Source organism: Kogia breviceps, chromosome 14 (genome assembly GCF_026419965.1).
Source record: "Kogia breviceps isolate mKogBre1 chromosome 14, mKogBre1 haplotype 1, whole genome shotgun sequence".
Lineage (NCBI taxonomy): Eukaryota > Metazoa > Chordata > Mammalia > Artiodactyla > Physeteridae > Kogia > Kogia breviceps.
The window spans coordinates 68,727,921-68,743,954 of record NC_081323.1 but is presented as its reverse complement, the minus strand read 5'-3'; positions in this window follow the sequence as shown (position 1 = coordinate 68,743,954).

Below are 16,034 nucleotides of genomic sequence, written 5' to 3'. Positions count from 1 at the left end.
GCCATGGCTCACGGGCCCAGCCGCTCCGCGGCACGTGGGATCTTCCCGGACTGGGGCACGAACCCTTGTCCCCTGCATCGGCAGGTGGACTCTCAACCACTGCGCCACCAGGGAAGCCCATACATCTGCTTATCTTTGTGTGTTCCCTTCATTTCCTCCCTCACTCTGTGAAACTAGCTTTACCCGTTCATTCATCATCCTTGATCAAATATGGACATTGCAGCTTCATATCACTTCTTAGTTCAGAGACCACAGAGACCAACTGGCATCTTGGTGTCCCACATCCAAATTGCACCCGGAGAATCTGATTTCCCTGTGGGTATGAGTGCTTCCCCTGGTCCAATCTTTGAGGGCAGGTGAGCGGGCTCATCTAGCACAGAGCCAGTGGGGCCGACCTGAGGGGGCAGGTCTCAGATAAATGGGGGTGTTCCTTGGACAGATATCCCAAAAGACCACTATGATAGTGGCTTCTTTGAAAGGGAGGTTCCCAGGAGGAATTGCTTTCCGTTTCCCAGTAAGTCAGAGGATTCACAACTACTATACTCCAAGGGAGGTGGCATGCTAGGAATGGACCTGAAAGGAGGTCAGAGGTCCTAATCTTTCCCCTCTCTGAGGCTCATCTTCTCCCTTCTGTAGAAAAAAGGGGCTTGGCTAGAGCAAGATTCACAACATTTATAGTGGAGCTATTTCTTTAAATACAAGTCTACATGAACATCCAGTATATAGAGATTAAAAGCAAATAGACTCTTGTTGATGTCAGGTAGGGGGCTTAACTCTTCTGTTCTGTGCTTCCCTCCTCAAACCCCCAAAGAAACTCCATGATAACCCACAGGGTTACCCAGGGCAAAATTTTGGAATTCCCTGGAACATACAACCTCTAATATCTCTTCCAGTGTAAAGCACATGGGATTCCACTTAACTAGACCGAACCCCCTTTGTCTGTCTGTCTGTCTAACATCTATTCATATATCATCTATCTATCCATCCATCTATCTAGCTCCTAATTTCTCTTTCCCTCTCCATCTGTCTGCCTATCATCAAGGTACCTACAGCTTTTTGTTTTCTATGGATGGACATCCCTACAAATAAGAGCCACAGAATATTCAGTCTACTTCGTTCATTCAATCAACACTAATCTGCTGAGCAGTTGTTATGTCCCAGGTCCAAGGACCTGGGTAAAATAATGAAGGAAACACAGTCCCTGCCCCTAAGACGTTCACAGTCTGGTGGAACACACACATGCACAGAGACACGCACAGGCAGATCACATTCACACGTACTTTCCCACTGACGCTCAGGCCCAGAGCTCACACCCATACCAACATACACTTGCAACAGGTATACATGTCAACTTCACATGCTCAAAGATACATGTCACACACAGAGATCCTCACCTGGGCCCTCAAGCTCAGTCACCTACATATTTATTGCCATGAATAACTTAGTAACAGCTAACATTTTCACATGTCCTGTGCATCATTCTAGATGCACTGTGGACACCGTATCATTCCACCCTCACATTAGGTACTGAAGATAGGTACTTTTATTACCCCCAGTTTAGAGATGAGTAAACCGAGGCTTAAAGAATTACTAGCCCAAGAGCCTATAGCTTTCAAATTCTGTATTCAGGGTTTAAACCCGGGTAGCCTGAATTTGGGGCATTTGCTCTTGACACTCTACGCTGCCTCTGTTTATATACAAAGCACACGCACACACACAGAGGTACTCATATATTCACACATGTACCACTATATATAGATGCAACCACTCATGTGCATACAGGCACATGGGAACATGTGGACACATTTGCCTACATAGAGACCCTCACACATACACAGACGTGAACATGAATGGACACACAGATGCTAATGTACACACTGACTTACGCATGGTAACGTAGATGCAGACACATACACCTTAGTACAGAAAAAATAAACCAGAAACACATCCTATGCTACACACACACACACACACACACACACAAGCACACATAGATACATACACATATGCACACATACCTCTAAGACACAGGACCTGGATCCAACTCCCCAGGAGCCAGGACTCCAACCATGTCTCCTCTCTCATAGTTTTCCTCTCCTCCATCTCCAGTCCTGCCCAGCTGGGCACTGAGACAAGAAGTCCAACCTGGGTCACAGTGAAAATAGGCTCTAGACTCAGCATCTGGAAGTTCTGGAGTAGAAAGATGATGGAGACAGTGAGAAAGAACTTGAACCGTATCAGGAACACTGATGTCTCTGTCCCGGGGGGGGCATGGGGTACCTCCTCGTAGCAGTGGTGGAGGATGCAGAGAAGAACTGGGCAGGCCTGCCCTCTAGGACCTTAGAGTCGACTTGGGAAAGCAGGGCATACAAACTCCATGCAGCCAAAGCCAAGCAGTGTAAGACTGACACAGATGCTGCTGCAAGATAGGGAGAAAGGAGAACTCAGCTCAGCCTGGGAGAAGAAGGAAGTATCCCAGCCCAGAGAGTTTAGTCCCTTCATTTTCCAGTTGGAAACTGAGGTTCCCCAAAGAGAAGTCACATGTCCATTCTTAACCCTATAAGGGACACTAGAAGACGTGTTGCGACCAGCTGGGCGTGAGGGTTAGGGGGAAAGTGGTCCCCTGAAGGAAATTGGAATGAGGACCCCAAAGGATAAATTCCACCCAACCTAAGTCATTTCATAATCTCTCCTCACCCCCTCCTTCTTCTTCCACCGCTTTCTCTTACAAAGGGCTGGAAATCACCCTTTTCTTTTCCTTCCTCATCACAGTAGATTCTCCTTTCTAAAACTCTATGAAATCCATCAACTTTTCTTCAGTTCCATTGACCCTGATCTTTTCTAAGTCACTATCCTCTCATACCTCTATAATAAGCTTCCCAACTGGTCTGTCTCTAGTCTCACCCCACCCAATCCACTCTCTACACTGCAGCTAGTCAGCATATAAAGCAATTCACTTCTCTCCTGAAACTCCTTCAGCAGCTCCTTACCTTCCATGGGATGAGATCAGCTTACTAGCTGGCAGACAAAGTCCCCACCGTCTGAGCCCTTCCTGTCTCTTCAGCCTCAGATCTTATACATATCCCCTTTCCACAGTTCCTTGACCTGTTCCATTTCACCTGTGCTGCTTTTTTCGTGTGCTGGTCTTGCTGCCTGGAAGGCCCCTCCCATTCTGGGCATGTGACCCTAATTAACGTTAGGGTCATTTCTCCTGGAAAGCCTTCCTGACCCTGCTCCCCAGTCTAGAGCTGATTACACTCCGTTCCGTGAGCCCTTCTCTGCAGAACCTCATTCTCATGTGCATTATCTGCATCTGAAGTGATCTGTTTATACTCATCCCACACCCTCCACCCGAGACTGTTGGTTCCTCAAGGACAGGGGCTTTGCCATACGCACACATTACTGGCTGGATAAATGAAGACACAGGCTGCATCATGCTGTCATCTTCCAGGAGAGGAAGAAAGAGCTTAATATCAAAAATAAAGAAGAGTTTCCCACTTGGATAATTATGAAAGTGCCAACTCAGAATGGGAACAGGAATTCTAGGCTCGACCCCAAATGTGCACTCCATCTCAGTGTCAGTCAGTCTTAGCAAGGATCGCTTTTCTTTCCCTTTAGTTCCCATCTTCTGTGACTTCAGGGGAGGTTGATTGGAAATCTGAGTATTTTTTTCTTTTTTTTCTCATTGAGGAGGGCTCTTAGGAAACTGATAGAGCGGTTATTAGTGGAGAGCAAATTGAGAGAGCTGAAGAGTGATTATTACTTAACAGCAGGGGGGAAAACACACACACAAAAACCTCATAAAAACCAAGCATGTAAGAGAGTGGGAAACTAAGTCCAGAACTGAACACACATAGCAGCTGTAAGGGTGGAAAAATAATTTTCCCTCTACTCTTATAGGGACAGGCTGAGACACACACCCCCGCCCCAGATACACACACACACCGTAATAAAAGATTAACAGGAGCGGGCTTCCCTGGTGGCGCAGTGGTTGAGAGTCCGCCTGCCGATGCGGGAGACGCGGGTTCGTGCCCTGGTCCGGGAGGATCCCACATGCCGCGGAGCACCTAAGCCCGTGAGCCGTGGCCGCTGGGCCTGCGCGTCCGGAGCCTGTGCTCCGCAACGGGAGAGGCCACAGCAGTGAGAGGCCCGCATACCGCAAAAAAAAAAAAAAAAAAAAAAAAAAAAAGATTAACAGGAGAGAAACAAACATAAGTTTAATAACATGTCTACCTCCTGTATACATGGAAGATGCCCAGGAAAACTGAGTAACTCCCTGAAATGGCCCAAGCCATCATCTTAAATACAATCTCTAGCTAAAGACAAAAGAATATTGGGGGAGGGAGGGCTGGGTAGGGAGGAGGTCAGTTATGGGAGGTTACCAGGTAAACAAGGGTAAGGTTGTTTTGCAGAGTTTCGTTGTTGTTATGCAGATTTAAGTCCTTGCCTCTCCTTTGATAGAGGTTTAGAGTCATTCTTCTCTTCCTGGTACAGAGAGGGAAACACCCTTACAGATGGAGGTTTCCCTCATAAATGTAAATGTCTCTTACGAAACGTTAACTTCTACTCAGTTTTCAGAGCTTCTCCGGTGTCTGTTTTTTCTTAAAAATAACCAGCTCAAAATGATTCTTATGCCCAAGACGCATATTTTGGGGTGGCGAATTCTGTCCCCCTTCACAGCCAATCAGCAATCAAATCTTAGAAAGTCACAGAGAAGGACCTTCAGACAGGCAAGTCTCAGAGAAAGTGTTTGTTGTGGAGTCCAGACAAAATGCTGGATTCTGGGAGCCCCTGTCTTCGAGAGGAATTAGCTTTGGTTCATAGAATACTTTGCCATTAGGTGAATTGGGTTGGAAGGGAGGGAGAGGGACCCGGTTGTACATATCTTATTTCAGTACCTAAACCTGGCTCCAAATTCATTGAGAAGAGCTACCGTTTTAAAGGGCAGAACGCTTGAACTCTGGGTCCCAAACTTACCCACGCAAATGCTTCCATTCCTTAAATGTAAAAATGGGAGTTGCAGAGTTGCCAGAGAAATAAAGAAGATACGGGACATGCAGTCACTTTGCAATCATACAGATGATAATTGCATTATTACCATCACAATGGATCGTCAGCACCAGGGCTATTTCCCCATTGTAATGTATTAAGCTGCCCTCTTACCGCCTAGAGGGGACCAGAGGGAGACGGTCTTTAAGAGCCTTTGTGTTTGCCAGTCTGAGGAGCATGTGGAAGGGAGTCCCCCTCCCTCAGACATGAAATAATACGGTATGAACACTTAATACGTACAAACCAGTGTGCCACACATTTTACATTTATTATCCAACTTAACCCTCACAATCATCCTTTGAGATAGGTGCTATTATTTCCACTTAACAGAGGAAGAAACTGAGGCATAGGGAGATTTAAGGGACTCATCATCACACAGATAGCACATACCTGTCATTTATTTAGTGCGCTAAATAAGTCAGCACTTCAAATTTCACATTTTACAGAGGAGGAAGCTGAGATTCAGAAACATCGGTAACTTGCTCAAGGTTGCACAGTGAGGAAGTGACAGACTCCAAGACTGGAACTCAGGGTTGCTTAGATTTAAAATATGTGCTCTTTCTTCCATGCTACACTGGCCTCCCTTCATGACCCTCGACGCTCTGCAATGACGACTAAAAACCTGCCTCAGAACTGTGGCAAGATGTGAGCATGTGTATTTGTGTGTGTGTGTGCAAGTACACATGCACATGTGTGCGTGTGCGTGTGCGTGCGTGTGTGTGTTGGCAGCCACTAGTTAACTGTAGCAAAGCTGAATGGTATAAAAACCACTTTTCCTGAGACATCCTTGAAATCCTTTCCCACTAGCAGGAATTCAGAGGGCTCGTTGGAACTGGGAGACCCAGGGGAGATTTACAGATGATCTATCCTACCCTCTCTTGTGTCCACAAGGAAACTGACACCCAGAGTGCACTGGGCCAGGAATCAAGAAATTCAGATTTCAGACTGACTTCTGCTGATGTGAGTTCAAGAATGCCACTTAACTTCCCTTGGGCCATCTGTAAATTAAGATAATGATACCTCTTCCACTGCACTTAATGATCTGTTAGACCTGAACGGTCTCTGAGGGGTCCCAGCTCGCCCAAGAACCGCCAAGAGTCGAGAGTCGCTGCAACACGCAAGAGGTTTATTAGGAGCCGGTGCACCGGGGTTCCTTGGTCCTCACGCAGGAGGCCGAAGAGGAACCCCCCCAAGCGGAATTACATACATTTTATAGTTTTCATTATGCAAAGTGTGGATATATCAAGGGTTTTTTTCTCATTGGTTTGTTTGTTCCTGGACCGGAGTGGGGACTTGGCTCTAGTTCCTTGATTGGTTAGCTGTTGGATGCCTACTTTACATTTACCGGAGTGGGGGTTGAGTCACATGAGTTATGGTTGGCTAGGGCGACCTTTAAACTCTGGCTTAATCATTCTTATCACCCGCCATACTGGTTTGCTGAGGTTTCATCCCCCGCCATACTTGTTTGCTCAGAGCGGTTTCTGCCCAGGGCGGGGACATTCCATTATCTTATTGCCAGCGAAAAAGCTTAAAGCTCAAAAGTATCGATAGGGAAGTAGGGGTGTAAGCATAGTTAAGGCCCTACAGATCTATGACTCTGCCACTGACAGGCTGTGGCTGTCGCATGTTCTGGCCCCAGCATAGCCCTCTCTGTCCAACCTGGGGCTGTCTCAAGACACATTCCCTGTGGTAAACTTGGCCTCAGAACCCTCTGGTTGGCTTGGAACCTGGGAGAGCACCTCTCTGGTCCTGAAATGCAAGGGGGAGGCAGTTCAGAACTTGGAGATTACCTGGGAGAAAATGCTCCCTCCCTTGATTCCTTCAAATTCTTTCTGAAGAGACCAGTGGGCTAGCTCCTGTGCTGGTCTTTCTTCACTCTCTGGGGACTCACTGGAACTGGTTTACCTTGTCAAGTGTCCCCTCCAGTTGGAACTTCTCAGGTGGAAAAGGGGCACATAGGGCCTCAAAATAGTCGTGGCTGTGTTGCATCGTGTGTGACAGTAATGCAGCTGTAATGAAAAGGTGATGTCACTTTGTAGCCACAGAATGCTTTCACTATATTTTACTGGTGTATAATACACATATCACGCACACATCTCACTTATACACCTTGATAAATTTTAACAAAATGAGCCCTCCAATGTAAGTAGTACCCAGCTCAAGAAATAGTAGCCCCCTTCCTGACCCTCCAGTTATTGCATCTCCCAAAGGCAACACCTGTCCCAGCTTCCAGCACCACAGAGTAACTCTGTCTGATTTTGAATTTTATCCAAGAGGAGTCATACAATGTCTATCTTTTGAGCCTGGCTTCTTCCGATCAGCCTTGTCTTTGTGAACTTGATCCATGTTGTGTTTAATTATAGTTTGATCATCCTACTTGCTGACATTATTCTGTAGGAAGAATACAACCTAAATGATTCATCACTTCTACCATTGAGGACATGTGGATTGTTTCCAGTTTTCAGCTGTTGCGAAGGGTGCTACTTTCTTGTTCCTGGCTTTTGGTGAGCACAGGTACCCATCTGTGGTGAAGTGTGTATATTCGGCTATAGTAGCTACTACCAAGCACTTTTCCAAGGTGATTGCACTTATACCTGACATGCTTTTTTTTAACATCCCAAGATTCTTTATCTTCCAGTATCTAGTGACTATTGACTATTGACTTCACTTCCTTGAGCACCCCAAGACCTTTGCCTCCCTCAGGGCCTTTGCACATGCTATTCTCTTGGCATGTTAATCTTTCCAGGTGAAGGATGGACAAGTGCTCATCCTATAGGCCTCAGTGCTGATGTTGCCCCTTTGAAGCAGGCCTGTGCCTGTTATACTCACCATTTCATGCACAGCATCTAGCCCAGCCTAGTAAATAGCCAGCACTAAACAGATGTTAGTTCATATTGCTGTTGTTGCAATCAATAGTCTCATTCCAAAAAGAAAAAACAACAACCACAAAAAGAGTTTCTCTTTCCCAAATTCTATGATTCCGGGAAGTCAGATTTCTTGACTCATTCTGCTGCGTGCTGATCCGTATGTTACCCCCAAGGGTTCTAAATCTCCCCACAGGAGAGGGGCCGTTAGCAGGTGGGGTCTCCCCAGGCCCCCAGCGGAGCAGCGATCTCCCTGGGGCTGCGCAGTCCCTGCTCTCTACAGAATGGCCAATAGAGGGCACTGTGGGAACATAACCAAAAGAAGGAGGGAGGCGGCGGTCAGAATTAGAAAGACAGAGCCGGAAGGGACCTTCATTTTGCAGACCCAAACCTTCACTTTACAGATGAGCAAACAGATGCCCAGACGCGAGACGTGACTCGCCCAAGGTCACACTGGTACTGCTCGGCGAGCGGAGATGACTCTTCACCCCCTGGCGTTCTCCGCTCTGCGTGGGAGCTGCCAGCCCGGAAGGAACCGGCTGCCCGCGGGCGCTGCAGCCTTGAGCCGCCAAGGCTGCCGTTTGCCAAGCCCCTCACAGCCCCGAGTTTTCTCCTTTGCTCCTGTTCCATGGGAGAAAGGATCTAGATTTTGGAGGTAGGACAAAGCACACAATGCCCCTTTGATTCCACAATGTTCTCTGAGGAAGTATTCTACTTTTCTTAATAATAGCTACCAATTATTGGGAACTTCCTGGTGCCAAATATTATGCATTACCAGATTTAATCCTCAAACCAGGGATGCTTTGAGAGTTCAATTTTTCCCTCCCTTCTGGGAGTCCTTTCCTGATCATCACCCCATTGAAAGAGACCTTCTCCCTCACCCATTGCCTCTCTATCACAGCACCTGCTTTATTCCTTCACAGCTCTTATAATTATGTTTATAACAATTTTGGTTATTTACCTGTCTGCTTGTTTATCGTCTGCATCAACTCCTCTCCTCCTCCCAGTAGACTCTGAACTCCGTGAAAGAAAAATTCTAGAGCTAGACAGACCTGAGTTCAAGTCTCAGCTCGTCCATTTACTAGCGTTATGACAACCTTGTGTTATAGTCACTGAAACTGTCCGAGGCTGCATTTCCCTTTGTAAAATAGGGATTCATGCTTGTATTTTACAAGTATATGGATGGCTGTGCCAGTCATTTGTTGATTAGATCTCCTCTCCAATATCATCATTGTGGTCATCCACCCTATATTTGATTACCCCCCGTGATGGAGAACTCACTATAAGGCGGCCCAGATAAGGCAGCATATCTGGGCATTCCAAGGTCAGTCATAAGATATATGACTTTGGAAAAGTCAGAAAACTTTTCTGAGCCTCAATTTCTTATTCTGTAAAGCGGGGATGGTGATGATAAAACCCATTTCCCAGGGATGCTATGAGGATGCAATGAGACTGTGTGTTGTGTATAAGGGTCTGGCATATGGTAGGTGCTTACTAAATGTTAGTTTCCTCACCTTGTTTCTTAGAAAGGGGGAAATGACTCTAAAAAGCACATTTTATGGTATCTGAAGTTGTTATCATTGATGGCATGACATAGTTTGGAGGCACCGTTCTTTTATTCTTGGTGATACATGTAATGATGTGTTTTATAATCAAAGTCATCTTAGATTCAATGAGATGTGACAGTTGGTTCCAGGGACAATATTCAAATTCAGGTTTACCTGACTCCCAAGGCCCATTTCTGGGGAGAAGAGTCAGGGAATGGTGGACACAGTTGAGAAGAGAACAGACAGTAGAAGTGTGTTCCAGCTAAGACTTATCTGAGCCTGGCTGTCCAGAACGCCACCACTGCTCAGCTGGTAATTGAATTTGGAAATGTTTTACCATGTAGGTCTGTCTGAATAAGACTCTTCATAACCACTGGTGAACTGGCTCCCCTGCAACTCCAGCTCTATCCCCAGCCAAGCCAAACAAAAACTTAAAAACTGCAAGGGGTCATATTAATACGCTACGCTTATGTGTGTGGGGCAAGGAGAATCTGGGGCTGAATTAAACGAAGATGTCCATCATCTGCTACTGTCAATAGATAAGTCTGGAGAGTGTACCTGTGGCTGTTTGAAAGGACACGACATTTGTTGAGTTTCTACTGATTTCAAGGCCTTGGGCTAGGCATTTTGACAAAGGCAAACAAATTAGCTCCTCACTACAACCTTATGAGGCAGGTATTATTTATTTAGCTCATTTGCATACAAGGAAAATATTGACAAGGTTAAGAAACTTGTCCAAGATCAGGCAGCTAGAAAGAAGCAGAGCAGGGACTGGAATCTAGGGTTACTCGGGCACAGAACAACAAGGAAATTGGTTGAAATTGCTAGTTATAAACCTTGAATGAGCCAACTCTCATCCTTTTTCTTGGTTCACAGGGATCCCCAAATTCTGACTTTGTTATCTTTGCAGCATGTACTCTGTATTCAAGAAAAATCAAGCAAAGGGATATGAACTCCAATATACAAGCATTCATCTACGCTGCACTCTTCCAAGAGTGGGCTGTTTGTTGGGTGGACTTTGTAGCAGAACGTACCGGCGTGGCCCAAGTTCCTTATGCCTTTGGGCCCCAGTTACCACATCTAAGGGAGGATGATAACCCTTCCTCTGTTGGAGACGAGAGCCTGATAAGATGCTCTGAAGGGCCAGGAGCCGTGGTCAAAGGAGAACGTGTCGGCATTGCCCCAGCTGGGGAGCCAAAATTTGGGGCACGTGGATTTCCAGACTCAAATGGGACAGAAAAGAAGAGAAAATTGGAATATTTGAACCCGAGGAGGTACAATTCCAGGGTCCACACTGTCAGTCATTACGTTATTTGCCTTTCTGACCCTCATAGCTTCTGTGCCCTCATTTTCTCTGTTCCACTAACTATGGGCCAGTCACTGAACTTGGACTTCAACTACTTTATTCCAGCATTTCTCAAGCTCAGCACTCTTTAGCATTTTGAAGTTAAACCAGCTGGGGTTCAGAGAGGTTAAATTACTTGCACAGAGCTGAGCAGTTTGAAACAAGTCTGACTCCCAAACCCAAGTTTGTTCTACTACAGTGTACTTTCTACCCACTGGAGCACGGGGCAGGCAGATGGACAGTCGTGGGCGTGAGTGACAAGCTGTTAGCAGCAAGAAGTCGGGTCACTGAGACACAACCGTTTCAAAGAGCCTTGGTGAATGGAACAAAGATTTCCTCCAGACACAACACCTGATATCAGCACATTCCATGGTTACTTCCTGGTATGCAGTTCCCAGGTCTCAGCCCCTGGGAGCCAGAGGGCACATGGTCTGACCCTGAACTGAACAGAACTAAGACAGGGACAATTCTGTAACAACAAACACATAGTGTTTATCATGTTGCAGGCACTGCCCTAAGCACCATAGCAATATTAAGTCTTTTCATCCTAGCAAGGAAAGTACAATTGCATTCTCCTGTAAGGTGGGAAACTAAGTCACAGAGACGTTAAACAACTGCCAAGTCACACAGCAGACAGCAGAAGTAGGATTTGAATCCAGACAGTTGGGTGGTAGAGCCTGCATCATTTGACCATTGCGTCTGTCTGAGCCCATCTGCTTTTGGCCCCATGGCTTCTCTGCTCCCAGAGCCTTGGCATCCTGGTCTGAAGGGTTTGCTCTGTGCCTGGAGCAGAGACAGCCAGTCCTGCTCTCACTGACAACCACCGGAGTCCAGCTGATAAACTACCAATGGGTTGTCAACAAGGAGGCTGTAAACTCATGCAGAAAAACCCTATAGGATAGATTCATGGGATGGCTCCATACATTCTGGGTGGGTCTACTTCCTAGTAGCCTCTGGGATTTTTGTCTATCTCCCAGACTTCCCCTTGTCTTGCTGTTACCCTCAAATGTGTTTATTTCACTGTGGCCTAGAAAAGTCCTCACCCTCTGCAGCCAGAGCGGTGAATCATATTGTGGCTTTTCGCCTCCCATCGGCACTAGACAAACAGATCACCACTGATAAGAGCCTCTTCCTACACCTCTTGGAACTCACTGCTATTATGGCCTGTTCCGAACTATGATGATTTATGTGTCTCTCTCTACTTCTCTAACTTGTGAACTCCTAGAGAGAATGAATCATCTTATTCACCCAACACACCTACTGTAGAACCTGGCACTTAAAGATACTTTATAAATATTTGTTGAATGCATAGGTGGGTGGATGGATGGGTGGATGGATGGATGGCTGGATGAATATACAAGGTAACTCTCAGTGAGACCACTTTTCATCACCACCCCCATCCGTTCCTATTCAGACAGATGTAATCGCTTCCTAAAGGGCTCTTCACCTCCACTTGGCCCTCCTAAAATCTGTTATTCATACTGCAGCCAAAGGAATGCTGTAAAGATGCAGATCTGATCAGCCTTGACTCACCTCTGTCTAAAACATGCCAATGACTTCCCACTACCCTTGGAATAAAATCCAAGTTCCTTCCCAGGGCCTGTGTCGACCAACAAGCTGTGGTATCTGCTGGCCACTCCATCCTCATTCTGTGTCAGCCTTCTCCTCACTGATGACGTTTGGACACCCTAGCCATCTTTCATTTCCTAGAATGAGCCCAACTCTTTCCTACCTCAGGGCCTGTGTCTGAACTTGCTGTTCTCTGTGTCTGAAATGCACTTCCCCTGACTTTTTGCATAACTGGCCCCTTTTCTTTAAGGTCTCAGCTTCAAAATAAATTCTTGGGGAAATTTTCTCTGCCTCCCCCATCTAAGTTACACCCCCTATATCTTCTTTATGGCACTCATGTGGTATATCCACTTTCATTATGGTACTTTGTTGAACATTTTCAGCATCCTTTGTTAATGTCTATCTTCTTAGCTAAACTATAAGCTCTAAGAGGGCAAGGAGAGCAGGGACCACACCTCTCTTATTCACTACTCTACCCTTAGTACTTAGCAGATTGTAGGTACCCAAAATATTTTTAATAGGTGTTGTGGGTGAATGGATAGACAGGTACAGGATATGTTATGACATTTCATCAGACTGAGGACACTTGGAGGACTGAATGAGGGTAATAACCAGGCCTCTTTCCTTTTCCCTGAACATAACTGATAAGTAAGTTTAGGTTCAGAATCATGAAATCTGATAACCTTGGAGCTGAATGGGATCTCTTTGATCATTGAGAATCATTAAGCTGATAAATGGAATATCAACTTCATTTTAAATTTGCAGAGATGGAGCCCCAAAGTGAAAGTCACCTGCTGGAAGTTACTGTAGTTGGGTGGGACTGCTAGTTACCTGAGCAACAGCATTCTTCCTTCATCCTTATAAGCAGAACCCAGATTTTGTTGGTGGTGGCGATAAGCCCAGCTTAAAGATAAATAAATAAATAAATAATAAATGCTACATTTATCAGCCTCATTTTCAGGGAGGGATGGTCGTGTGACTGTTCTGGCCAATGATGTAAGTAGACATTGTTAGATGCGGTTTCTAGAAAATCTTCTTAAAAGAGGGCTTGACTTAGCAGGTATACCCTTTGCCTTTTCCCCCTTCCTTCTTCTGGAACACAAGCATGAAGGCCGGCGCTGAGGGGGCTATTCTGTGCCCAGGAGGCAATCTTGATGACAGAAGCCACAAGTTAAAGAGAGTAGAACAGAAAGTTAGGAGTCTGGAATACTGATGACATCCAGAACCTACCACATTAGCCCTGGATCACTGACCTCTGTGTTTTATGTCACGAGACAAAAATAGACCCCTATTTTGTATGAGCCATTGTTATCTGGATTTTCCATTATATGCAGCCAACTTAATCCATAACTGATATGGTCACTGATAGAGCTACTGGCACAGCCAGGATCTGAAACCAGGGATCCTGACTCCATGCCAAACGCCACTTACATAAGGATAGTAAGTAATCCAGTGCATCTAACCACATGGGCATGATAAGAAAATGCTGTCCTAGAGATACTGCTGTAATACAGCCATTCTCAAACTGTGGCCCCTAGACCAGCAGCATCACCTGGGAACTTGATTGAAATGCAAATTCTCAGGCCCCACCCCAGACCTACTGAATCAGAAAACTCTGGGATGAGGCCCAGTGAGGTGCATTTTCACAAGTCTTCCAAATGCATTCTAATGCATGCTAAAGTTTGGGAACCACTCCTGATCAAATACTGTGTGTTACCTATGGGAAGCACGAGTGAAGCAAGTCATTTGGTGCAGAAGTCACTCCTAGCGCAGAAAGAAGGGAGCTGTGTCCAAGTTCAGGGATACATGGGCTCTCGCAGACAGAACAGGCAGTTATTCCTGTGTTCTCTCTACTTGCTACTCAGAGTGTGGTCTACAGATCAGCAGCACTAGCTTCACCTGGGAGTTTGATGAAACTGCAGAATCTCAGGCTCCACCAGACCTACCGAATCAAAATCTGCACTTTAATAAGATCCCACCTGTGGTGGAGCACACAGAGGTTAAAATTTGAGGGGCCAACTCACTCAGCGAGGTCTGGGGCTGGGGACGAGGTGGCCCAGGCCCTGATCCCTAGAAGCACATGCAGATGTTTGCGGGAAGATGGCAGCCACGCCTGGTGCCAAAGGAGATGGGGACACAAAGCTGACAGTGTGTAGCTGCCACATGGCACCTATGGCCCACCCATCCACCTACCATCCTCTCTATCTTGCTATCTCTGCTTTCCCCTAACATTCCCCCAACACCGTCCTCTCCATCCCCAGCCTAATGCTTAAGAGAGTCCTAGAGTCACATCTGCCTTGATTCCACTTCACAACTTTGAGCTGTTTAATCTCTCTGAGTTTTGGTACCAACTTCATGGAGCTGTCGTGGAGATTTCAACGAGTTAATACTTCTAAAACACCTAGACCAGAGCTTCACAATCCTGGATCACCTGAGGAGCTTTCAAAACATGCTGATGGCTGGGCACCCTCGACCAAGTAACTAAGAATCTTCGGGGGAAAGGGCCCATCATTCTTATTAAAACAGATGAAGAACAAGCCTCTGCAGGTTTTTCTGATGTGCAGCCAGGAGGGAGAACCACTGACCTAAAGCAGTACCAGGCACACAGCAAATACTCCATAAATACCGCTGTTGCTATTCACACCGTGTGCCCTTCCTCACCCACCCCCAGACTATCTTCACCCCAAAGTTTAATCCTTTGCCTCAGATGACCTGCCCCTCCTGGACTGCCTGGAACACGGTGTTCCTCCAAGATTCTGCAAGAGTCTCACCACCTTCAGGAAGCCTTTCCTGATTCCTCCAAAGGGTACGGACCACTTCCTCCCCCGGGCTCCAGTGTAACCAAGTTGATAATAAAAATACTCACTTAACCCTTTTATAGGGTATTAATTTATCCTGGGCATTGTGCTGGCTCGTGTGTACATTCTCTTTGTCATTTCTCACAACTCTAGGAAGGTTCTGTTGAGAGCCCCAGTATATGGATGAGGAGACAACGATCCAGAAAGGTACAGTCACGAGCCTAGGAGCGCCTGCTGGTACCTTGGGCAGGTGGTCTTTGCACTCGGGTGTTGGCTCAGACCCCTGCACCACACTGCCCGTATCTGCCTGTCTGTCTCCTGCGACAGCCTCTTCAACTTTTCAAGGACAAGGATTGTGTGCAATTTATCATTGGATTTCCAACACCTGGGATATGTTAGGCACATAATAAATGATTTAATTAATTAACTGTCAGGGTAGGGTGTGATATATATCTGCCACCTGCTTGCTGCTTTACCAATGTCGGGGACAAGAAAGTATAGAGTTTGAACCCAAGAACCCTGGTTGTGGTCTCACTGGGATCAAAGACTGCCTACAGCTCTCCACCGTGATGGTGACCTTGGCACGTCATCTGATCTCTCTAAGCACCAGCTCCTCACCTGTTGGTGGAGACAACGAATGTGGCCTCTTCACGTGACTGAGTTACACACGTGAGGTGCCTAGCACGGTGCCTGGTATCCAGCCAGGGCTCAATCAGTGTGAGCAGCTATTGGCATCTCCTTTTATCCTCACAACAACTGGTTTAGGTGGATAGTGTCACCATGGTTTTATTTTCTTCTTTAGCTGAGGAAGCTGAGTCTCAGAGAAGTTGCCACTTGCCAGAAGTTGCAAAGAAAGTAAGTG